Here is a 25,572-nt window from a genome sequence, read left to right as displayed (position 1 = left end):
TAGCTCAGAAGCCAGGCATTACCCGCGTCAGAATATATGGCATGGCAGAATGAATACCATTCTAGGTACGAGATGCATGCAGGCGTATAGCTCATTAAGGATATTATGTTTTCAGTTATCCTGATAGTAAGGTCGCGGTGCGTGGCGTTGGGTGAGTGTTGTGGGCAAAAATCTGCGAAAAATGGAGCAATAAATACTTTTAGGTAAGGCTAAATAATGTAGAACTATACCGTATATATGAAAATGTTGTTATTGTTTCAGTTACGGCGTAGTGTAATGGTGATAAGAGTCCTCAACGTGTTTCATCCGTACTGTAGTGGATAGAATTGGGTGATTGTGGTTGACGGTTATCTCAATATAATACTCGATGTGGAACACATCGCTCTCTAAGAGAAAGCTATATTTTCTAAGACTTTTGAACTTTCCAGAATGAGAATTTCACTCTGCAGCGAAGTGTGAGCTGATATGAAACTTCCTGGCAGGTTAAAACTGTGTGCCGGACCGAGACTCGAACTCGGGACCTTTGCCCTTCGCGGGCAAGCGCTCTACCAACTGAGCTACCCGAGCACGACTCACGCCCCCTCCTCACAGCTTTACTTCTGCCAGTACCTCGTCTCCTACCTTCCAAACTTTACAGAAGCTCTCCTGCGAAGCCGGCCGCGGTGGTCTCGCGGGTCTAGGCGCGCAGTCCGGAACCGCGCGACTACTACGGTCGCAGGTTCGAATCCTGCCTCGGGCATGGATGTGTGTGATGTCCTTAGGTTAGTTAGGTTTAACTAGTTCTAAGTTCTAGGGGACTGATGACGTAAGATTTTAAGTCCCATAGTGCTCAGAGCCATTTGAACCATTTTTCTCCTGCGAACCTTTTGAACTTTACTGTATTAGTGAATATACTCACAATCCTCACCCTGTTCCATCCATACTGGCGTTAATATTACGTTACCAAGGCATACTTAACCGAGGATAACATCACGTGGCCAGTGCTACTTTAGTTCAAATGGCTCTGAGCACTATGGGACTTAACATCTGTGGTCATCAGTCCCCTAGAACTTAGAACTACTTCAACAAAACTAACCTAAGGACATCACACACATCCATGCCCGAGGCAGGATTCGAACCTGCGACCATAGCGGTCACGCGGTTCCAGACTGAAGCGCCTAGAACCGCACGCTACTTTAGTAATACTGCCTTAACATAACAGTATTCAAATGAAGCGGGAAGGGAATAAAAGTTATTTTATTTCATTAGGCGTTAGAGAAGTGATTGACGAAAACGCGCTAAATTATGAAAAGGATTATACTCACGAATAATAAGAAGAATTGTATCCGGAATCACTGCAGTGTCCCGTTTGATTATTCATTTGTTAGTTACGGGAATTTTTTATCTTGAGTCTATCTGAACTTTTTTCTTTGTGTCTCTGTTGGTCGTCAATAATGCTGATTAACGAGAACGTGCTGAGAGATTAAAAACTGATATATTTGATACTACATGTCATTATTGAAATCTGAATGACTAAACCGCGCAAGCATTGTGTTATGTCAAACCCATGAAACAATAAACGCATTTTCACGTGTACGGTAATGCTCATAAGTCACAGAATACATAGCTTTTCCTAACAGTATTTACCGTTCCATGTTTCGCTGGCCACAGTCACCCGTCGCCACACACACAGACCAAACTCGTATACAAACAGCATGAGTCCAAGGCTTAACTACCACCACAACCACATGCGCGATGTCATGAAGAAAAGTCGATCAGTACGTACACACACGTACATTTTTAGATATAGATTTTCAAAACTAAAACATACGTGTATATTATATCACATAAAAATTACATACCGCTTCCACATTTTTAATAGAGAAAAGTGATTATACATCTTTAAGGCTATATTTTCGATATCAGTATCTAATCTGTCAATAGCAAATTTCATTGTGTAACGTATGATACGATTAGAACAAATACCTTTTAGTAAGTTAGGGTTTTCTTTCTTGGCTTCTGATATACGGAATGTAGTGTTCCAAATTTCACATGGGCACTGTCTGCACAGTAAGAAGACACATAATTCACGTCCAAATTGTGTGGTTTTTTTTTCTAAGTTCTGTAGTACCATATCAGTAACTGCCATTGATGTTTCCTCAGCACTTTCAACAAAATCGAGAAGTTTATTCTGTATTCCCTTTAAAGGGTCGACGTACCAGCTGCAAAGTGGGAACATTTTTCGATTGCTTTTGTTTGATGTGTTTGTTGCCAAAGAAAAAAGTTTGGTAGCAATTTCAGAATCATTAAAAATGGGATATAAGTTTGTTTCCGCAATCTATATTTGAACAGCTAGATATGTTTCACTGCAAGATACCCTAAACCAAGTTCATGCGCGATGTTTCATCATACTCTTCCTAACTGTTAAATTTTACAAAAAAGACCGATAACTTTTTGAACTTCCAGAATTACACTTTTCGTTAATGAGCTTTTTCTTGTATATTGCCTCTGGGCAGTCTACCTTCTGTGTGAAAAACTAAAATGCTTCCCACACAAAGTACAAAATGTTCGATTCTCGTCTGGTCTTGGCTTAATCCACGAAAATATATCTTCCTCATTCCTTGGGATATATTTGGTGATGTTTCTCTTGAGTTTAAAAATTTTTGAAGGAAGTGTCTTTCGTAGATCTTCTTCGCCCTCAGCATTTTAAACGTGAAACTAATTTTCCAGTGAAGACTAACTGATTAAGAACACACACCGAACCACCTTCGCTTGAGAAAGAAATGTAAATTAGTATCGATGGTTTTAGCTACAAAAAATGGTTCAAATGGCTCTGAGCACTATGGGGCTCAACTGCTGTGGTCATCAGTCCCCTAGAACTTAGAACTACTTAAACCTAACTAACCTAAGGACATCACACACATCCATGCCCGAGGCAGGATTCGAACCTGCGATCGTAGCAGTCGCACGGTTCCAGACTGCGCGCCTAGAACCGCGAGACCACCGCGGCCGGCGGTTTTAGCTACAATTTGGAAGCTCAGGCGTTGCCAACATTCGTGAAATTCAACTCAACCCAAGGAACTAAAATAACGTTATTTGTCAGTTAGATAAGTTTTAGCTCGTTCGTCGCCGCGTGAAACCATATCTGGGTGACGGGTAAATTTCAGTGGGTGACGTTCTTCTTGTTCAAGTTAACAGAGTCTGCAGTTGTAATTTTCCAAGATATTTAATGGAATAAGCACTGAAATACAACTGTAGGATACACAACATAAACATACAAACAACATCCACACAATACAATACAATGTTTTATTCATTTATATTTAGCATAACCTATTACATTATACTATTTCGCATGATGTTTGTTGAAACAAGCCTACCATGTTGGACAACTGGAAGAATAGATCGTAGTTTTGTTTCTACATTTTTCTTCGCTTCTTGGCGTTCGGCAATTTGCCTATTCTGCTGGTAACACAGCAGGACGCACATTCTTCGTATAGGCTTGCCCTGCTGATTCTAACGAATCCTTAAAAGGCGGGACACATTCCTTGTTTTATTTCAATTTTTTTGGGGCATAGCGTTTTCCTCGGACAACCTTTAAGTACGGAGACGTTCCCGAAATTTTCTGACATCAGTTTTTGTATTTGTGGTCCTCTGGTACACGACGTCAGTATTCACTATACTTATTCCTAAAAGCACACGTAGTGCTGATTTCCGATACGACTTGATACCCTTCCGTATCGTTGTGGCATATGCCGCCATTTGGTCACTTCCATCGAGCCGGCCAGAGTGGCCGAGCGGTTCTAGGCGCTTCAGTCTGGAACCGCGCGATCGCTACGGTCGCAGGTTCGAATCCTGCCTCGGGCATGGATGTGTGTGATGTCCTTCGGTTAGTTAGGTTTAAGTAGTTCTAAGTTCTAGGGGACTGATGACCTCTGAAGTTAAGTCCCATAGTGCTCAGAGCCATTTGAACAATTTGAACTTCCATCGATGCCAGTTTTTCCATTGTTATACGCCAGCATCGCCAGAGGTTTGTTTGCGAAAGCGACCGCGATGCGTAGAATCCGAGCTTGATGTCATACTGGATGCATGTTTTGTTGATAACATCGTAACATCGCACCAAAATACTGTTTTCATGTTCACATACTATCATTTCACATCTCTTTAGTGGGAATGACATTACAAAACGGGGTCATAAATTTTTTGTTACATCATACAGTACCACCGACACTAAGCACTGTATTCTTTGTAATGAATCGAAGACTCTGTGGCGTTAGAACACCGGCAACGCGACCCTAAATAACGAAAAGTGTGAGGTCATCCACATGAGTGCTAAATGGAACTCGTTAAACTTCGGTTACACGGTAAATCAATCTAATCTAAAGGCCGTAAATTAAACTAAACACCTAGGAGTTATAATTAAGAACAACTTAAATTGGAAGGAGCACACAGAAAAAGTTGTGGGAGAAGGCTAACCAAAGACTGCGTTTTATTGGCAGGACACTTAGAAAATGTAACAGATCTACTAAGGAGGCTGCCTACAGTACACTTGTCCGTCCTCTTTTAGAATACTGCTGCGCGGTGTGGGATCCTTACGAGATAGGACTGACGGAGTGCATCGAAAAAGTTCAAAGAAAGACAGCACGTTTTGTATCATCGCGAAATATGGGAGAGAGTGTCACTAAAATGGTACAGAATGTAGGCTGGACATCTTTAAAAGAAAGGTGTTTTTCGTTGCGACGGAATCTTCTCACGAAATTCCAATCACCAACTCTCTCCTCCGAATGCGAAAATATTTTGTTGACACCGACCTACATTGGGAGAAACGATGACCACGATAAAATAAGGGAAATCAGATCTCGTATGGAAAGATATAGGTATTCGTTCTTTCCGCTCGTTATACGAGATTGGGATAACAGAGAATAGTGAAGGTGGTTCGATGAACCCTCTGCCAGGCACGTAAATGTGATTTGCAGAGTATCCATGTAGATGTAGATGTAGAACGCAAGGACCTACTGCAGTTGCAGCGTTGCCTTTTCCCCTTATCGCTCTGTTTGAGTTCCGGCTCTCCGACAGTCAGATTTGGGCCCCGCGTGAAACTTAACTGAACTGCGCTGGGCGACGAACGTGTCAAGTTTACATTTATTCCACAAAATAGAATTCGTAATAGACTTAAACACAAGCACTGAGAACGTCTGACTACGGGTAAAAATAAACGGAAGAAAACATTTGGTCGAAAAAGCGCAAGAATTCGTTAATAGCGGACAGTCTGGCAACCCTAATTGTAGGTCATTCGGATAACCGAAAATCAGAGTAATCCGGAAATTTGGAAAAAAATTGGGATGACACCGGTTAAACGCTACGTGATTAAAAGTATCCGACCACCGCTGTGTAATGCGGAATTGTACACTGTATGCGGATCCGGCAATGTACGAGGATTGGATTTAATAGTGGCAACTATTTATTTACAGCTCGTACAAAATAGATATGTGTTTCAAAGTTTTACTGACCTTCAAAGTAATCACCTACACTGTGTATAACCCGTTGCCAGCGATGTGGAAGTCGTAGGATACTCTTAGCAGTGCCAGTTGTGTTGACAGTTCGAGCGGCGCGGTCTATTGCCCGACGAATTTGTAGTAGTTCTGAAGCGAATCGCTTCTGTCTCTATATGCTGTTCATTTTTGGAACACAACCTACGACCAGCTTAGAGACAAAACTGATGACACTTTCTGCAGGACCTGACCGTCATTTTTCAGGACAATGCTCAAGCACGTACAGTATTTAAAGCCACATTTGCACGCTGAGCGGTTATTTAGGAAAAAGTCGTAGTTATAAGTTGAAAAATAAAAATATATTAAAAAATCACAGATGAAATCCACGGTTGTGCAAGCATTGCCTGCAGCCGCTGGAAAACAGAGGAAGAATTACAATCGTCAGATGACGAAAGTATAGGTTACTTTTTGTTTGATAGGTCCTGTACAGATCGGACGCGTGTGGCACACCGCCATTAACATTGTATTATTTTATTATTTTATTCACGAGTTGCAATCACAGGCACTCGTAATCACATGATGTAAGTGTGTTTTTAACCTATGTTTCTATCTCAGAATATAATTATTACTAATCCAGGTATGTTTTATTTTGTGTCACTAGTTATTTGTAAGGTTGTTGAGTGTCTTGGCTTGGCAAAGAAAGGATCCGTAAATTGAAAAGATAGTCGTCCAGCACGAACCATCGACATATTCGGGTGCTGATCTCAAATACGAAGTCCGAAATATATATATCAGGTGAATCTGCAATAGCGCGGTCATAATTAACATAACGGACAAACTTTGGAGTTTGTAAAATATGTACTGTTTTCTTTCTTCTGTGTGTGAGAAGTTCAGATACGAAAAAGACAATTTATATTTATAAGTGCAAGCTGTTACTGATTTGTTTGACTGATGGGGCTGCTAAGTCCTATACCAGCCACTGCACTCCCCTGGCTTAAGCCCTCATGAGTTCATCTCGATTTCTAAACTGAAGGGAACACTTCACGGCATTCGCTTAAGAACTGGTACAAATTCGTCAGCCAATAGGCCGTACCGCTCGAACTGTCAACACAACTGCCAATGCTAAGAGTGTCCTACGACTTCCACGTCGCTGGCAACGGGTTATACACAGTGCTGGTGACTACTTCGAAGGTCAGTAAAGCTTTGAAACACGTATGTATTTAGTACGTGCTATAAATAGATAGTTGCCACTATTAAAGTTCCAACCCTCCTAAAAGCAGGCGGAGAATATTGCGTTGTCAGCAGAGAACCAGTAACAGCAGCATGGGTCGGCCAGCAGAGTTCAGCGACTTCGTGTATTAGCCACTGGCATGTCGCATGAGTAGCAGATCTATAACGGATATTTCAACCCTCCTGAAGTTATAGGTTGAATTTTCCAGGGAACGTAGCGGCAACCAGACAATTTTTATGACGCTATTTATTTATTTATTTAAATATCCCTGTTACGAGTCTCCAACCGATCTTCAGATGGCTCGTTCACGATAAGATATATTTTACATTAGCTTTCACTGATGCATTTGCATCATGCTGAGAAAGGTAGCTTTACGAATTTGCTGAAGAGATTGAAATATATGTACATAAAACCAAATCACCACAAAATCTCCTCAATGAACAGAACCATTTATCCAATGAAGCCTTTCTTCAAAATTTCATTCACCTGCTGTCCAATTTAAAATGAAAACACTACTCCATTTAACAGTAACAACATGCAGACAGTAATCCAACATTAAATAGTGAATAAACGATAAAGCTTGCTTTGTCATACAGTATCTTCAACGAGATGTAATGTCCGAGTTGTAACATTTGTTTATCTACATCTATCCCATATCACTTACATTGCTTCGAATGTATATCATAATACTTATATAAAATGTCCACAGTTGTAATTTTTATTTATGTACATCAATCCCTAATCATTTACTTTGGTTCCAATGTATTTCATAATCTTTACATAATACCACTGCAGTTATCCTTTATAACAAACTAGCTGTTTTATTTGTTTATCTTAGTCAGTTCTCTTTTAAACAAATAGAATTTAATGGAACTTTAGTAGTCTGTAAATTCCTATTGTAACATCTATGTAGCTGTCGAAATATCTCTGTGAGTGACAGTCTTTGGCATTTTTATGGTTTTCATATCCCCATCGTTGTATACGTACTTCCATGTGGTGAAATTTCTTGGTGTGTGAGTGGTACTTCAGATTATGTGTATACAAATATATCAAGAAAGTGCTTTATACAGTCTTCGCTGCTGCATGAACACAAGCAGTCAAACTGGAACGTAACGACGCGGATTTTTCAACGTAAGTAACCAAGACATCTTCACTTTAATAATTTGTTTAAATCGTTTAAAATCGTTGTGAGGTGCTCGATCATGTTGAAAGATCCAATCGCCTTCCCGGAATTGCTCTTCAACAGTGGAAAGCAAAAAGGGTGCTTAAAACATCAGTGTAGTCCTGTGCCGTGATAGCGCCACGCAAAACACACATTGTCTCACATCTTGGTTGTAGGGCACTACCACCCCAAGGAAATTTCATCGTTTGGGAATACAAAAAGTGAAAGCTAATGTAAAATTTATCTTTATGTGAACAAGCCGTCTGAAGATGAAAATGTCGATTCGAAACCGGTAAAGGCGCTATTTAAAGAAATAAAGAGCCTTATAAACAGTGGTTGGTTGCTGTTATCTTCTCTTAAGAGTCAACCTATATTTTTTTCACAGCCACAGAATGTCAGTTTTCGACTAAATAACCTTCTTATCGACAGTGAGGTAAGGAGGGGGTGGCGTTGCAGTATCGCGGTGTTCTTCGAGGTTATGGTGCAGTGCGCTAATTGCGCTTAACAAAATGAGATATGCGGAAGGATATCAACACATTTAACAGTATTGCATACTGCGTATAGTAGAGACAGTGTTCGGAGACGATGACTGCATGAGCATGACAATTCATCCCGTCATAAAGTAGCATATATGAGACAATGATTTCTAGATAAGAACGTTTCTGAAATGGACTGGCCTGCCCCGAGTCCCGATCTCAATCCAGCAGCGTCACTTTCGCTGGTTCCAGCCCTTGAGGAAGAATAGGCTGCCATTCCTACACATTCAGACACTTCGTTGAGAGTCTTTCCAGTAGATTTCAAGCCGTGATAAACGCGAAGGATGGACAAACTCCACATTAATGTCCACTAACTGGTATCCAGATATTTTGGATCACACGGTCTACACACAAAAAGATTTACATTATCTTCTCACAAATATTGAGCCGATACGGAAAGAAACGTAGTGAGTTTTATACACTGATCTTATTACTAAATTTCTTTTGAGCCAGATTCGAACATCGTTTATGCGTAGCACTATCACGCAGGCGTTACGCTACTATTAGTTCCGTCATTTTTTTTTTGTCAGATTTGCAAATAAATAATTATTTGGACCAGCAACGTGTTGCCGGAGTAGGTGTCCTGATGTTTACAGCCTGAGCTCCAGATTTGTCACTTAAACCAGCATCGCTATTATCAATCTCTAAAAAATGGCTCTGACCACTATGGGACTCAACTGCTGTGGTCATTAGTCCCCTAGAACTTAGAACTACTTAAACCTAACTAACCTAAGGACATCACAAACATCCATGCCCGAGGCAGGATTCGAACCTGCGACCGTAGCAATCGCACGGTTCCGGACTGCGCGCCTAGAACCGCGAGACCACCGCGGCCTGCTGTCAATCTCTGCAGAGGCACAAATGGCAACAGTTTCACCATCAGAAATAATACTGTTACTAGTATATGGTAATTTAAGAGTGCAACAGCTGATCATGCCCTTTTGGTAGCTGTACCTTCTATTAAACCAGACCTAGACGTTGAGCATCATGTTACGTAGCAACCAGACTTTGTACTGTACTGTCGATATATAATACTGTGATTTGTATAGTATAGTTTAACAGTGCAACAGTTATGTCTTCCCTTTGTTGCTTACATATATTATGGTAAGTATTTTCTTAATTGTTTTTGTTTTCCGTCAGCTAAACCTCAAGTGACTTCTTTTAAGTGTATTTTGGCGAAATATTTTCTGCTTTTAAGTGCCATATAATTGGCTTGACTGGATATGAATTAGTAAATGTGGCTCCATCTTGGGTTCAGGAGTGCCGGCCGGTGTGGCCTAACGGTTCTAGGCGCTTCAGTGTGGAAACGCGCGACTGCTACGGTCGCAGGTTCGAATCCTGCCTCGAGCTTGGATGTGTGTGATGTCCTTAGGTTAGTTAGGTTTAAGTAGTTCTAAGTTCTAGGGGACTGATGACCACAGATGTTAAGTCCCATAGTGCTCAGAGCCATTTGAACCATTTTTGGATTCAGGAACTGGGGACAGCGGCTGGTCGATGAAATGTAATAATACTGTACCAACAGCCGTTATTTCAATATTGTTTTGTTAGGCAACCAGTTTCGACGTTCCAGTCACGTCATCTTCAGGCCTATAGAATAAAGTTGCAAGACGCCAGATAAACACATAACAGGGTGTCACACATAGTATTACATAAACGAAACAAATGATACATACTAATGTAGGTCCTATATAAGTAAAAGAATTGAGTAGTGAAGTAAAGTATTTAGATTACAATGAAATAAATACTATGAATGTGGAACACCCAAGCATTCTAAAAATAAGCACATCAGCCACATAGTAGAAATAACAAAGAAACAGTAGTTTCAGTGTCATGCAGACATTAATGCTATACAGTCATTTTCCACAAATATATGAAGGTATAAGCGACAAGGATCATTTTTTTGTATATATATACGCAGAATAAACATGAAGAATATCGTCCGATATCTGAGGTGAAATTGTAAACCTCCTAGAAATAAAGAGACAAACTAATAACCGTATTGGAAAAATAACCATCATGGCTAATAACCGATAAAGATCGTATAGCAACGCTGTTAGTACTATGTAATATGAATAATTCAGTCAAATAGGTATTAGTGCCATAAACCATGAGAATAGAAATAGGGCAAGAGAGTGTAAAATGTGAGCCAACTACAAGTAAAAGATAAGCGTGTCAAATATTACGTACAGCACAGATGTTTGTATTACACTGACACCACTGTTTTACTGTTACTTCTGTTAGGTGACTGACGTGCTGGGTGTTGTACACTCCTAGTATATGGGTGTTGTACACTCCTAGTATATCTTTCGTTATAACCTGAATATTTTACTTCACCACTGGCTTATTTTACTTATATACAATGATATGTATCATTCGTTTCGTTTATGTAATACCACACACATCAAAAAAAATTTTGCGTCACCCTGGTTCCCAGAACTCCTGAAGATAGACGTTGACTGTGGGTATTGTATCATGGACACAGTCCCTTTGACTGTTCAGAGATGTCACTAAAACCGCCCAAAGCCGTAAACAACCATGCATGAGCAGCGCCTATTAGACGGAGGGGGTCCGACAGCCGATCAGTTCCAGTCATTCCACCAGGAAGGAAGTACACGGCTCGTGTTGTCTGTAGTTCAACCATCCCTAGACGGTTAATACCGCGGTTCGATCGCGACCGCATTGTTACTTTGTGCCAGGAAGTGCTTTCAACAAGAGAAGCGTCTCGGAATGAACCAAGGCGATGTTGTTCGGACACGGAGGAGATACAGAGAGACAGGAACTGTCGATGAAATAACTCGCTCAGGCCGCCCAGGGGCTACTACTGCAGTGGATGATCGCCACCTACGGGTTATGGCTCAGAGGAAACCTGATAGCAACGCCACCACGTTGAATAATGATTTTCGTGCAACCACAGGACGTCGTGTTACGACTCAAACTGTGCGCAATAGGCTGCGTGATGCGGAAATTCATTTCGGAAGTCCATAGCGAGGTCCATCTTTGAAATCACGACACCATGCAGCGTGGTACAGATGAGCCCAACATGCAGAATGGACAGCTCGAGAGTCGCATCTCGTCCTCTTCACCGATGAGTGTCGTATATGCCTTCAAGCAGACAATCATTGGAGACCTGTTTGAAGGCACCCAGGTCAGGTTGAGCGCCTCAGACACACTGCTGTTTTGGGGTGGCAGTATGTGGGGCCGACGTACGCCGCTGGTGGTCATGTAGGATACATGTATGATACGTGAATGTCATCCTCCGACCTATAGTTCAACCGTATTGGCAGCTTATTGGCGAGGCATTCGTCTACGTGGACGACAGTTGGCGCTCCCATCATGCACATCTTGTGAATGACCGCATTCAGGATAACGACTTCGCCCGACTATAGTGGCTAGCATGTTCTCCAGACATGAACCCTATCGAACATGCCTGGCATAGATTGAAAAGGGCTGTTTATGGACGAGATGACCTACCAACCACTTTGAGGGATGTACGCCCAATCGCCGTTGAGGAGTGGGACAATCTGGACCAACAGTGCCTTGATGAACCTGTGGATAGGATGCGACGACGAATACAGGCATGCGTCAGTGCAAGAGGACGTGCTACTGGGTATCAGAGGTTGTGCAGCAATCTGGACCACCACCTCTGAAGGTCTCGCCGTATGGTAGGACAACATGCAATGTGTGGTTTTCATGAGCAATAAAAAGGGCTAAAATGATGTTTATGTTGATCTCTATTCCATTTTTCTGTACAGTTTCCGGAGCTCTCTGAACCGGGGTGATGCAAAACTTTTTTTGGTGAGTGTATGTACAGGGTGAGTCACCTAACGTTACCGCTGGATATATTTCGTAACCCACATCAAATACTGACGAACCTATTCCACAGGCCGAACGTGAGGAGAGGGGCTAGTGTAATTGTTTAATAGAAACCATACAAAAATGCACGGAAGTATGTTTTTTAACACAAACCTACGTTTTTTTTAAATGGAACCACGTTAGTTTTGTTAGCACATCTGAACATACAAACAAATACGTAATCAGTGCCGTTCGTTGCATTGTAAAATGTTAATTACATTCGGAGATATTGTAACCTAAAGTTGACGCTTGAAACCTCCGACGTTCAGTTGCGTGTTGTAACAAACACGGGCCACTGTTGGCGAGCAGCATCTGCAGGGACATGTTTACGATGACGACCGTGTTTACGAGTGTGGCTGTAGTGCACTGTTGTGGTTTGGTCTAGCTGTCGCAGCGTCCGCATGTAGCGCTTGCTGCTATTGTTATTCTGCATTCGTCTCCGCACGCAGACCAACTGTAGTAGGCCGTGTTACCAGATGTCTGTGATAGTGTAGTGTTGTAGGAACTGTGACCATGGTGTATTCGAACTCTGAAAAAGCGGAGATGATACTCATCTAAGGCGAGTGTCGACGAAGTGCAGCTGAAGCCTGCAGGGTGTATGCAGAGCGGTACCCGGACAGAGAGCATCCAACGTGCCGCACATTGCAAAACATCTACCGCCAACTGTATGCAACAGGTATGGTCGTAGCACGCAAACGGGTCCGTAACAGGCCCGTCACAGGAGAAGCGGGTGCAGTTGGTGTGTTAGCTGCTGTTGCCATGAACCCACACATGAGTACACGGGACATTGCGAGAGCCGGTGGACTGAGTCAAAGTAGTGTCATGCGCATACTGCATCGTCACCGCTTTCACCCGTTTCATGTGTCGCTACATCAGCAATTACATGGTGATGACTTTAATCATCGAGTGCAATTCTGATAATGGGCATTAACAGAGAATGCGTTGCAGTTCTACCTGTTTACCGATGAAGCGGGTTTCACAAACCACGGGGCAGTGAATCTACGGAACATGCATTACTGGGTCCGCAGCTCGTGGTCGTGCGGTAGCGTTCTCGCTTCCCACGCCCGGGTTCCCGGGTTCGATTCCCGGCGGGGTCAGGGATTTTCTCTGCCTCGTGATGACTGGGTGTTGTGTGATGTCCTTAGGTTAGTTAGGTTTAAGTAGTTCTAAGTTCTAGGGGACTAATGACCATAGATGTTAAGTCCCATAGTGCTCAGAGCCATTTGAACCATGCATTACTGGTCCGTGGACAATCCTCGCTGGCTCAGACAGGTAGAGCGACAGTGACCGTGGACTGTAAATGTATGGTGCGGAATCATTGGCGACCACCTCATTGGTCCTCACTTCATTGCAGGGGCCCAAACAGCTGCAACATACATCGCGTTTCTACAGAATGATCTGCCAACGTTGCTCGAAAATGTCCCACTGGAAACGCGTCGACGTATGTGGTATCAGCATGATGGTGCACCTGTACATTTGGCAATTAACACTAGGCTGGCCCTTGACAGGATGTTCGACGGGCGTTTCATAGGACGTGGAGGACGCATAAATTGGCCAGCCCGTTCTCCTGATCTTACACCTCTGGACTTCTTTCTGTGGGGTACGTTAAAGGAGAATGTGTTCCGTGATGTGCCTACAACCCCAGAGGATATGAAACAACATATTGTGGCAGCCTGCGGCGACATTACACCAGATGTACTGCGGCGTATACGACATTCATTACGCCAGAGATTGCAATTGTGTGCAGCAAATGATGGCCACCACATTGAACATCTATTGGCCTGACATGTCGGGACACACTCTATTCCACTCCGTAATTGAAAACGGAAACCACGTGTGTACGTGTACCTCACCCCTCATGGTAATGTACATGTGCGTCAGTGAAAAAGACCAATAAAAAGGTGTTAGCATGTGGACGTAATGTGCTGTTCCAGTCTCTTCTGTACCTAAGGTCCATCACCGTTCCCTTTGGATCCCTGCGTAGTTCGGTGCTCTCCGATACACACGATCAAAGAGCGGAGGAGTGGTACTCTAGCGTCAACTTTAGGTTACAATATCTCCGGATGTAGTTAACATTTTACAATGCAACAAACGGCACTGATTACGTATTTGTTTATATGTTCAGATGTGCTAACAAAACTAACGGGGTTCCATTTAAAAAAACGTAGGTTTGTGTTAAAAAACATACTTCCGTGCATTTTTTTATGGTTTGTATTAACCAATTACACTAGCCCCTCTCCTCACGTTCGGTCTGTGGAACGATTCGTCAGTATTTGATGTGGTTTGCGAAATATATCCAGCGGTAATGTTAGGTGACTCACCCTGTATATATGTATGTGACATCCTTTTATGTGTTTATCTGCTGTCTTGTAACTTCATTGCATAGGCCGGAAGATGACGTGACTGGAACGTCGAAACTGATTGCCTAATTAAAGAGTATCAAAGTAACTGCTGTTAGTACAGTACTATTATACTTCACATACGGATTAAGTTAGTATAACTGATATATAACACCATTTTCATATTTTTATAACATTTTCAATTATAAGAACTTTTTAGAAAATTTAATTTTTGATAAAAGGAATTTTGATATTCCATTACAATCTGATTTGAATTCAAAAATGTTCAAATGTGTGTGAATTCCTAAGGGACCAAACTGCTTAGGTCACCGGTCCTTAGATTTACACACTACTTAAATTAACTTAAACTAACCTCTGCTAAGAACAACACACACGCCCATACCCGAGGGAGGACTCGAACCTCCGGCGGGAGGGGCCGCGCAATCCGCGACGTGACGCCTCAAACTGTGAGGCCACTCCGCGCGGCTTGACTTGAATTACTTGCTTTATCTACGTACATATAAAAATGTCTATTTTGCATCGGTTAGCATATTTCTTGAATGTAACTTCTCTCTTACGCTTTATACGTTACGATGTATTTCTGTCTGTTCACTACTGCAGTGACACCTGGTGGTAGTTAACTTATGCTATCATCCTTCATTTATCTTTTCTACAAGCATGAGCCTGTGTAGTCGGTGAAACAGGCATGACATTTTAGTAAACCTTATTCTCGACATGACATGCCGATATATCACTTTCTTCATGTTCCTACAATAACTTTTTATGATGTGACATGTTTATTGTATATATGATAGAAATGCATTCAGATGTATTTGCATAAGATATGTTGCATATATCCATGTTATATAAATATGTACCATGCCCTATTACATCTGTCTCATTATGCTTGTAATTTCGATCTATGCTCTTTGCATATCCGATTATGTCAATTTATTGCCGAATTAGGTCGTCAAAATAAAGCTGTATTCTATATTATTCTAGATTGCCCCGTACTTTTATAACGTCAAGATCATTAATAATGGTATAATTAGACGATATTAAGCGTCCTTACCTTGACCGTAATAACAGTAACATTACTCAAAAAGATTGCTTCACTTGTCACTTTAGGTATGGAAAGTTGTACAGAACCGGAAGCATGGTTTCAACTCCACAGTCGTCCTTTGGTATCCTGCAACGTTTGAACTGGCCGATCAGTCGGTTGCAGGGTGATCTACAGTTGAATGTCGATTTCGAACCGTAGCGTTGCGTGGCATGTTTCACATGTACAGTTTACTGCATGAGGTGAAAGTAGCGCCAAGCGCCAGAAACCAATTTTACTACCGACTGGGAACTGTACCCCACAAACTTGAATCTGTAGTCTGACGTGCACATAGCTATCAGGCTACAAATTTGGTTAATTTGCCAAGAAATCTGAAGGTATAACACATCTTCTGCGGTGATTATGATACTATAATGAAAAAACGAATCAATATTCAATGCTATGTATGTCTCTTCATAAACATTCTCGAATCAAATTCACTTACATGACTCAATGATGCGTATCGTTGGTGAAAAGAAATCATGTAAACGTGTTTTAATAAAACATAACTAATATTAATTTTATACTATCTTATATATCCAATAAGAAGATTATTTCAGTATGTTGGTTACGAAATTTTAACCAACTGGTTAGAGGCACACGAAAAACTTGTTTAACTTTGAAAAGTGATAGAAACCAGAAGCATATCTGTGGCTTACTAATAATCCGAATGAATTATTTTGTGTTACAATGACAGGAATGGCATAGTAACAATTTTTTGATGAAAAGTTTACGTTCATACTAGAAAGGAAATAGTCTTATGGTCTATTAATGTTGGGAATAATTAGTTTCAACTATAACTGCTAACGCAGAAACCAAACCTGATCGGTTATGTCGGGTGTCTGGTAGACACGGTCGCTGGTTGTCTGGGCTACACAGAAAAGCGAAAGCGAAAAATACAATATCTGAAAGTGCCATAGAAAATAATTTTCATTTCTTTATCATATTCTCTCTCAGATGAGGTAAAGCTACAGATATTCACCTCATTAACGGTATACCGTCAGATAACGTCATGTAAAAGAATAAATTGTGTTGGTGATCGGACAGCAAGCGGTCGTAGCAACACAAATTATGGTCTTCATCAACGTTTCATATCCAAAGGGAAACAGTTTCACTACATAACCCATGTTATGTATATGTAGCTTTCGGGTTGCATGAATTTCACTGGTCTTCACCTTGAGTTTGTGCTCGTACTACTTCGTCATGATGCACGTTAATCAACAAATATGATAAAAAAAGGACAGATGAATGAAGTACCTAATGATCACGTGATATACTTGTTAATGTACTTTATGTCGATTCCCCCAGTTGTGCCTGAAGAAGCGAAGTGGTTTCGAATCGATTGCCATTAAAGTGGAAAGCAGACAAACAATAGCTATTTGGACGAATAAGTGAAGAGGGAAGTAATAACATTCATTTTCCGCAGTGAAACTGATAACACTGCATTTTCATCGTTCATATAACAATAAACGCAGTAGTTTAGCCTATAGAGGGAGAGCTTTGCGTCTTTGCTAGTTAATCCGAATGGTAGAGGCGCAGATGAAAGCGGTTTTTCGTAACTGTTCGCGTGCCCTGGCAGTTCTAAAGCGGCCATTGTTACGCGCATTTCTATGGGGGCAGTTCGAGGTGCCCACTGCTCGTTACTACAGGCCATTGTTGGGAACAAAACAGCGCAGGTACGTCGCAGTGGCTGTAGCTAGCGGTCGTACCTGGCCGTGGCCGCGGCTCCGGCGGGAAGACCTATATTTTGTGGTCCCACCACACCGCTAAGGTTCCAGGATCTTTCACGCTACTTTGAACTTAGAGCGGAGCGTGGATTGTATAAGCCAGAGGCCACAAAGTCCTCCAAGTACTTTTGGTGCCTCTGTGATACGTAAACGAGACTGTTAAGGCCATGGTCAAGGGATTCCACCAAATACAAATAACAAATCGTAGTCCCGTAACTAAAGATTATGATGTTTTTTGTTCATTCATTGATGTCCCAATATGAGCAGGGGTTATGATCTGACTATTTATCGCATCCAATATATTTCCCCTAAGTTATGTTATTTGTTCCAGTGTTCAAATTATAAGGCGATAATATGTATGTGTTGATGACCATCTTCCGCAGTAGCTGTTATATATCAGTTAGTATTTACTTTCTCCTGTCTTTAACGTACTGCAGTTTAAGAGAGTGATAACGCCGGACGCGTTTCGCATTTATTTATAAAGGGCAGTCAAATCAAAATTAAGCAGATGAAACAAAAGTAAATGAACTGTTTATTAATAAACCTCCAAAGAAACTGGTATAGGCATACGTATTCAAATACAGAGATATGTAAATAGGGAGAATACGGCGCTGCGGTTGGCAACGCCTGTGTACGACAAGTGTCTGGCGCAGTTGTTAGATCGGTTACTGCTGCTTCAATGGCAGGTTATCAACATTTAGGTGAGTTTGAACGTGGTGTTATAGTCGGCACACAAGCCATGGGACACAGCATCTCCGAGGTAGCAATGAAGTGGGGATTTTCCCGTAGGACCATTTCACGATTGTACCTTGAATATCAGGAATCAGGCAAAACATAAAATCTCCGACATCGCTGATGCCGCAAATGATCCTGCAAGAACGGAATCAAAACGACTGAAGAGAATCGTTCAGCGTGACAGAAGTGCAACCCTTCCGCAAATTGCTGCAGATTTCAGAAACTTCTTTTTTTGGAAATTTGTGGTATGTTCCTATGGGACCAAACTGAGGAGGTCAGTGGTCCCTAGACTTACACACTACTTAATCTAACTTAAACTAACTTAAGCTAAGAACAATACACACACCCATGCCCGAGGAAGCACTCGAACCTCAGACGGGAGGGGGATGGGAGGGGGGGCTCAAATGGTTCAAATGGCTCTGAGCACTATGCGACATAACTTCTGAGGTCATCAGTCGCCTAGAACTTAGAATTAATTAAACCTAACTAACCTAAGGACATCACACACATCCATGCCCGAGGCAGGATTCGAACTTGCGACCGTAGCGGTCACTCGGTTCCAGACTGTAGCGCCTAGAACCGCACGGCCACTCCGGCCGGCGGGGGGGGGGGCGCACGAACCGTGTCAAGGCACCTAAGACCGCTCGGCTACCCCGCACGGCTGCCCCACGCGGTGCAGATTTCAGAGCTGAGCCATCAACACTGTCTGAGTGTGAAGACTGCACTGTAGTTCCTTCTCTAGATTGTCGTACAGATGACAAAATGGTAGATATCGAAATAGACGACAGAGGGACAGAGAAACAATTAAAATCGCTCAAAAGAGGAAAGGCCGCTGGACCTCATGGCATACCAGTTCGATTTTACACAGAGTACGCGAAGGAACTTGCCCCCCTTCTTGCAGCGGTGTAACCGTAGCTCTCTAGAAGAGCGTAGCGTTCCAAAGGATTGGAAAAGGGAACAGGTCATCCCCGTTTTCAAGTAGGGACGTCGAACAGATGTGCAGAACTATAGACCTATATCTCTAACGTCGATCAGTTGCAGAATTTTGGAACACGTATTATGTTCAAGTATAATGAATTTCCTGGAGACTAGAAATCTACTCTGTAGGAAACAGCATGGGTTTCGAAAAAGACGGTCGTGTGAAACCCAGCTCGCGCTATTCGTCCACGAGACTCAGAGGGCCATAGACACGGGTTCCCAGGTAGATGCCGTGTTTCTTGACTTCCGCAAGGCGTTCGATACAGTTCCCCACAGTCGTTTAATGAACAAAGTAGGAGCATATGGACTATCAGACCAATTGTGTGATTGGATTGAAGAGTTCCTAGTTAACAGAACGCAGCATGTCATTCTCAATGGAGAGAAGTCTTCCGAAGTAAGAGTGATTTCAGGTGTGCCGCAGGGGAGTGTCATAGGACCGTTGCTATTCACAATATACATAAATGACCTTGTGGATTACATCGGAAGTCCACTGAGGCTTTTTGCATATGATGCTGTGGTGTATCGAGAGGTTGTAACAATGGAAAATTTTACTGAAATGCAGGAGGAACTGCAGCGAATTGACGCATGGTGCAGGGAATGGCAATTGAATCTCAATGTAGACAAGTGTAACGTGCTGCGAATACATAGAAAGATAGATCCCCTACCATTTAGCTACAAAATAGCAGGTCAGCAACTGGAAGCAGTTAATTCCATAAATTATCTGGGAGTACGCATTAGGAGTGATTTAAAATGGAATGATCATATAAAGTCGATCGTCGGTAAAGCAGATGCCAGGCTGAGATTCATTGGAAGAATCCTAAGGAAATGCAATCCGAAAACAAAGGAAGTAGGTTACAGTACGCTTGTTCGCCCACTGCTTGAATACTGCTCAGCAGTGTGGGATCCGTACCAGATAGGGTTGATAGAAGAGATAGAGAAGATCCAACGGAGAGCAGCACGCTTCGTTACAGGATCATTTAGTAATCGCGAAAGCGTTACGGAGATGATAGATAAACTCCAGTGGAAGACTCTGCAGGAGAGACGCTCAGTAGCTCGGTACGGGCTTTTGCTAAAGTTTCGAGAACATACCTTCACCGAAGAGTCAAGCAGTATATTGCTCCCTCCTACGTATATCTCGCGAAGAGACCATGAGGATAGAATCAGAGAGATTAGAGCCCACACAGAAGTATACCGACAATCCTTCTTTCCACGAACAATACGAGACTGGAATAGAAGGGAGAACCGATAGAGGTACTCAGGGTACCCTCCGCCACATACCGTCAGGTGGCTTGAGGAGTATGGATGTAGATGTAGAAACATCATCGATACGGGCTTTCTGAGCCGAAGGCCCACTCGAGTACCCTTGATGGCTGCAGGACACAAAGCTTTACGCCTCTCTTGAGCCTGTCGACAACGACATTGGACTGTTGATGACTGAAAACATGTTGCCTGGTCGGACGAGTCTCGTTTCAAATTGTATCGAGAGGATGAACGTGTACTGGTATGGAGACAACCTTATGGATCTATGGACCTTGAATGTCAGAAGGCGACCGTTGAACCTGGTGGAGGCTCTGTAATGGTGTGGGGCGTGTGCAGTTGTAGTGATATGGGATCCCATTTTTGAGCATATCCGAGACGCCTTGCAACGTGCTGTTCAGAAGAGGTCTCCACCCCGTCGTACTTTTACGGATTTATGGACTGCCCTGCAGGAATCATGGTGTCAATTCTCTCCACCACTACTTCAGACGTTACTCGAGCCCATGGCAAGTCGTTTTAGGCCACTTCTGCTTGTTCGCGCGGGCCCTAGACGAAACTAGGTACGTGTACCATTTCCTTTTGCTCTTCTGTGTATGTATGTTTTGATGACCATCTTCCGTAGTAGCTGTTATATATCATTTAGTATATACTTTCTCATGTCTTTAACGTACGCAGATAAGAGAGTGATAACACCAGACGGGTTTCATTTTATTTATAATCGGCACTCAATTGAAAACGAAGCGGATGGAAAAAAGCAAATGAACTTTTTATAATTTCAAAATTAATCGCCATCATTCGTGAAATGTTTGTCCCGCTATGAGACAAGAAAGCCAATGCCTTCATGAAAGAATGTTTGCGGTTGCCTACGGAATCATTATTGCGCCCAGAAGTGAACCTCTTCGTCCGAAGCAAATCGACAGTGACGGATGTCTTTCTTCAGAGCTACAAAAATATGGAAATTGCAGTGAAGGGATCGCGACTGTATGGAGGCCTTGTAAGGGCTTCCAAACGAAACTTATGCAAAATAGTTGAATTAAATCACCTTGGCAACATGCAGACAGACGTTATCCTGCAACAGAATGATACCGTCCGTCAGCATTCCTGGTCATTTGGACTTGATGGCGTGCTCCGATCTGTCGACAATTTGCAAAAATTTAAGGGCGCCTACAAGCCCAAACGCCCATAAATGTTGACAGATGGAATCGTTCTGTTGCAGGATAATGACTGCCAACATGTTGCCAAGGTTGTTTCGACTGCGCTGCAGAAGTATCACTGTGAAGCCCTTAGACATCATCCGTACAGTCCAGATCTCTAAATGGTTCAAATGGCTCTGAGCACTATGGGACTCAACTGCTGAGGTCATTAGTCCCCTAGAACTTAGAACTAGTTAAACCTAACTAACCTAAGGACATCACAAACATCCATGCCCGAGGCAGGATTCGAACCTGCGACCGTAGCGGTCTTGCGGTTCCAGACTGCAGCGCCTTTAACCGCACGGCCACGTCGGCCGGCTAGTCCAGATCTCTCCCGTACAATTTCTGTATTTTTGGCGCCCTGAAGGAAGACGTTCGTGGCCGCCGATTTGCCCCGGGAGAAGAGGTGCACGTCTGGATACGATCATGGTTCGGTAGGATGGTTCAAATGGCTCTGAGCACTATGGGACTTAACATCTATGGTCATCAGTCCCCTAGAACTTACAAGGGAACCTCCCCATCGCACCCCCATCAGATTTAGTCATAAGTTGGCACAGTGGATAGGCCTTGAAAAACTGAACACAGATCAATCGAGAAAACAGGAAGAAGTTGTGTGGAACTATGAAAAAAATAAGCAAAATATACAAAATGAGTAGTCTGTGCGTAACATAAGCAACATTAAGGAAACCAGGAAGTAAGGAGTGTCGTGGTCCCGTGGTTAGCGTGAGCAGCTACGGAACGAAAGGTCCATGGTTCAATACTACCTCAAGTGTGAAGTTTTAATTTTTTATTTTCAGACAATTATCAAAGTTCATGCACTCAAATATGATCAACTTCGCTCTCCAAAATTCCAGGACATGTTCACATTTGCTTGGACACATGCAGGATTTGACGGTCTACACACGGAAAAATTTGAAAACGTTAAAAACGTATGTCTTGACAGAGCACAGGGAAAACTGTGCGACTGTGAAACTGTTGCATTAATTTGTTGCAGTTTATGTGACAAACTCTTATGTTTTCATCACTTTTTTGGGAGTCCACAAACCTAAATCGGGCAAGGTAGAAGAATCGTTTTACCCATTCGCCAAGTGTACAAGTTAGATGGGTCGACAACATATTCCGGTCAGGTGACGCACATGCCGTCACCAGTGTCGTATAGAATATATCAGACTTGTTTTCCTGTGGAGAAATCGGTTGACCTATGACCTTGCGAGCAAATGTTTTCGATGCCCATTGGAGAGGCACGTCCTTTCGCCTACTAATCGCACGGTTTTGCGATGCAAAACACATACACTAAACTTGTTACAGTGAACAGAGACGTCAATGAACGAACGGACGGATCATAACTTTGCGAAAATAAAGATAGTAAACTTTTCATTCGAGGAAAGATTTGAACCAAGAACCTCTCGTTTCGGAGTTGCTCACGCTAACCACGGGACCACGGCGCTCCTGAGCTTACGTTGTCCTTAATGTTGCCTATCTTGCGCATGGCCTACTCAGTTCGTATAGTTTGCTTTTTTTTCATAGTTCCACACAACTTCTTCCTGTTTTCTCGATTGATCTGTGTTCAGTTTTTCAAGGCCTATCCACTGTGCCAACTTATAACAAAATCTGAGGGGGGTGCGATGGGGAGGTTCCCCTGTTAGAACTACTTAAACCTAACTCATAGGCGCTCAGTCCGGAACCGCGCGACTGCTACGGTCGCAGGTTCGAATCCTGCCTCGGGCATGGATGTGTGTGATGTCCTTAGGTTAGTTAGGTTTAAGTAGTTCTAAGTTCTAGGGGACTGATGACCACAGATATTAAGTCCCATAGTGCTCAGAGCCAAACCTAACTAACCTAAGGACATCACACAACACCCAGTCATCACGAGGAAGAGAAAATCCCTGACCTCGCCGGGAATCGAACCCGGGAACCCGGGCGCGGGAAGCGAGAACGCTACCGCACGACCACGAGCTGCGGACGGTTCGGTAGGAAACAGCAAACATTTTTTCACGAAGACATTGACCGTCTCGTCTCAGGGTGATTATTTTTGAAGTAATACACAGTTTACGTACGTTTTTCCATCTGTCTCGTTTTCACTTGACTGTCCTTTCTACAATGAACCATCTGTAGTGGTCCTGTAAATGGAGCGCACACAATACATTTCTGCATTCTGATATTTATAGGTCCACACTCGTAATCAAAAACTGTTTTCAGTCTATAAATAGAGAAATGGAGGAACGTATTGCATATTCTATATTTACAGAAGCGCCTCTGATGATGCTTTGGCAATGAATGCGAAAAGCGTCTAGTATAACATTCTCTTAACGTTTTAGACAGGAAAAAACTGATATAAAACACAGTAGACTTCGGAAAGATAACATTGCTTATTCAGCCACGCATAATGGACGCTCTCTTAAGAATTCTTCAGTGCAGGTGGTATTTATGATCGAACTGTGATCAAGGTGGCCACTTGTTAGGAAGACGACATTGATCTCAGCAAATGCGGAATCCACGGGCACTTTCATCTTTTCTGGTTTCTTGAGCGACTTCTGCCCTCTCGGAAACTCACAGCGTCCTACTTAGGTCCCCGAAGACGGAGTCTTATGATTATTAAATCAAACTCATTTTGATTTCACCTCCCAATAAATAACACACTGAAGAGAAAAACATACACTCCTGGAAATGGAAAAAAGAACACATTGACACCGGTGTGTCAGACCCACCATACTTGCTCCGGACACTGCGAGAGGACTGTACAAGCAATGATCACACGCACGGCACAGCGGACACACCAGGAACCGCGGTGTTGGCCGTCGAATGGCGCTAGCTGCGCAGCATTTGTGCACCGCCGCCGTCAGTGTCAGCCAGTTTCAAAAAAATGGCTCTGAGCACTATGGGACTTAACAGCTATGGTCATCAGTCCCCTAGAACTTAGAACTACTTAAACCTAACTAACCTAAGGACAACACACAACACCCAGTCATCACGAGGCAGAGAAAATCCCTGACCCCGCCGGGAATCGAACCCGGGACCCCGTGCTCGGGAAGCGAGAACGCTACCGCGAGACCACGAGCTGCGGACTCAGCCAGTTTGCCGTGGCATACGGAGCTCCATCGCAGTCTTTAACACTGGTAGCATGCCGCGACAGCGTGGACGTGAACCGTATGTGCAGTTGACGGACTTTGAGCGAGGGCGTATAGTGGGCATGCGGGAGGCCGGGTGGACGTACCGCCGAATTGCTCAACACGTGGGGCGTGAGGTCTCCACAGTACATCGATGTTGTCGCCAGTGGTCGGCGGAAGGTGCACGTGCCCGTCGACCTGGGACCGGACCGCAGCGACGCACGGATGCACGCCAAGACCGTAGGATCCTACGCAGTGCCGTAGGGGACCGCACCGCCACTTCCCAACAAATTAGGGACACTGTTGCTCCTGGGGTATCGGCGAGGACCATTCGCAACCGTCTCCATGAAGCCGGGCTACGGTCCCGCACACCGTTAGGCCGTCTTCCGCTCACGCCCCAACATCGTGCAGCCCGCCTCCAGTGGTGTCGCGACAGGCGTGAATGGAGGGACGAATGGAGACGTGTTGTCTTCAGGGATGAGAGTCGCTTCTGCCTTGGTGCCAATGATGGTCGTATGAGTGTTTGGCGCCGTGCAGGTGAGCGCCACAATCAGGACTGCATACGACCGAGGCACACAGGGCCAACACCCGGCATCATGGTGTGGGGAGCGATCTCATACACTGGCCGTACACCACTGGTGATCGTCGAGGGGACACTGAATAGTGCACGGTACATCCAAACCGTCATCGAACCCATCGTTCTACCATTCCTAGACCGGCAAGGGAACTTGCTGTTCCAACAGGACAATGCACGTCCGCATGTATCCCGTGCCACCCAACGTGCTCTAGAAGGTGTAAGTCAACTACCCTGGCCAGCAAGATCTCCGGATCTGTCCCCCATTGAGCATGTTTGGGACTGGATGAAGCGTCGTCTCACGCGGTCGG

The sequence above is a fragment of the Schistocerca nitens genome, chromosome 8 (assembly GCF_023898315.1).
Source record: "Schistocerca nitens isolate TAMUIC-IGC-003100 chromosome 8, iqSchNite1.1, whole genome shotgun sequence".
Lineage (NCBI taxonomy): Eukaryota > Metazoa > Arthropoda > Insecta > Orthoptera > Acrididae > Schistocerca > Schistocerca nitens.
The sequence above is the reverse complement of the archived record's forward strand: the minus strand, read 5'-3'. Positions refer to the sequence as shown.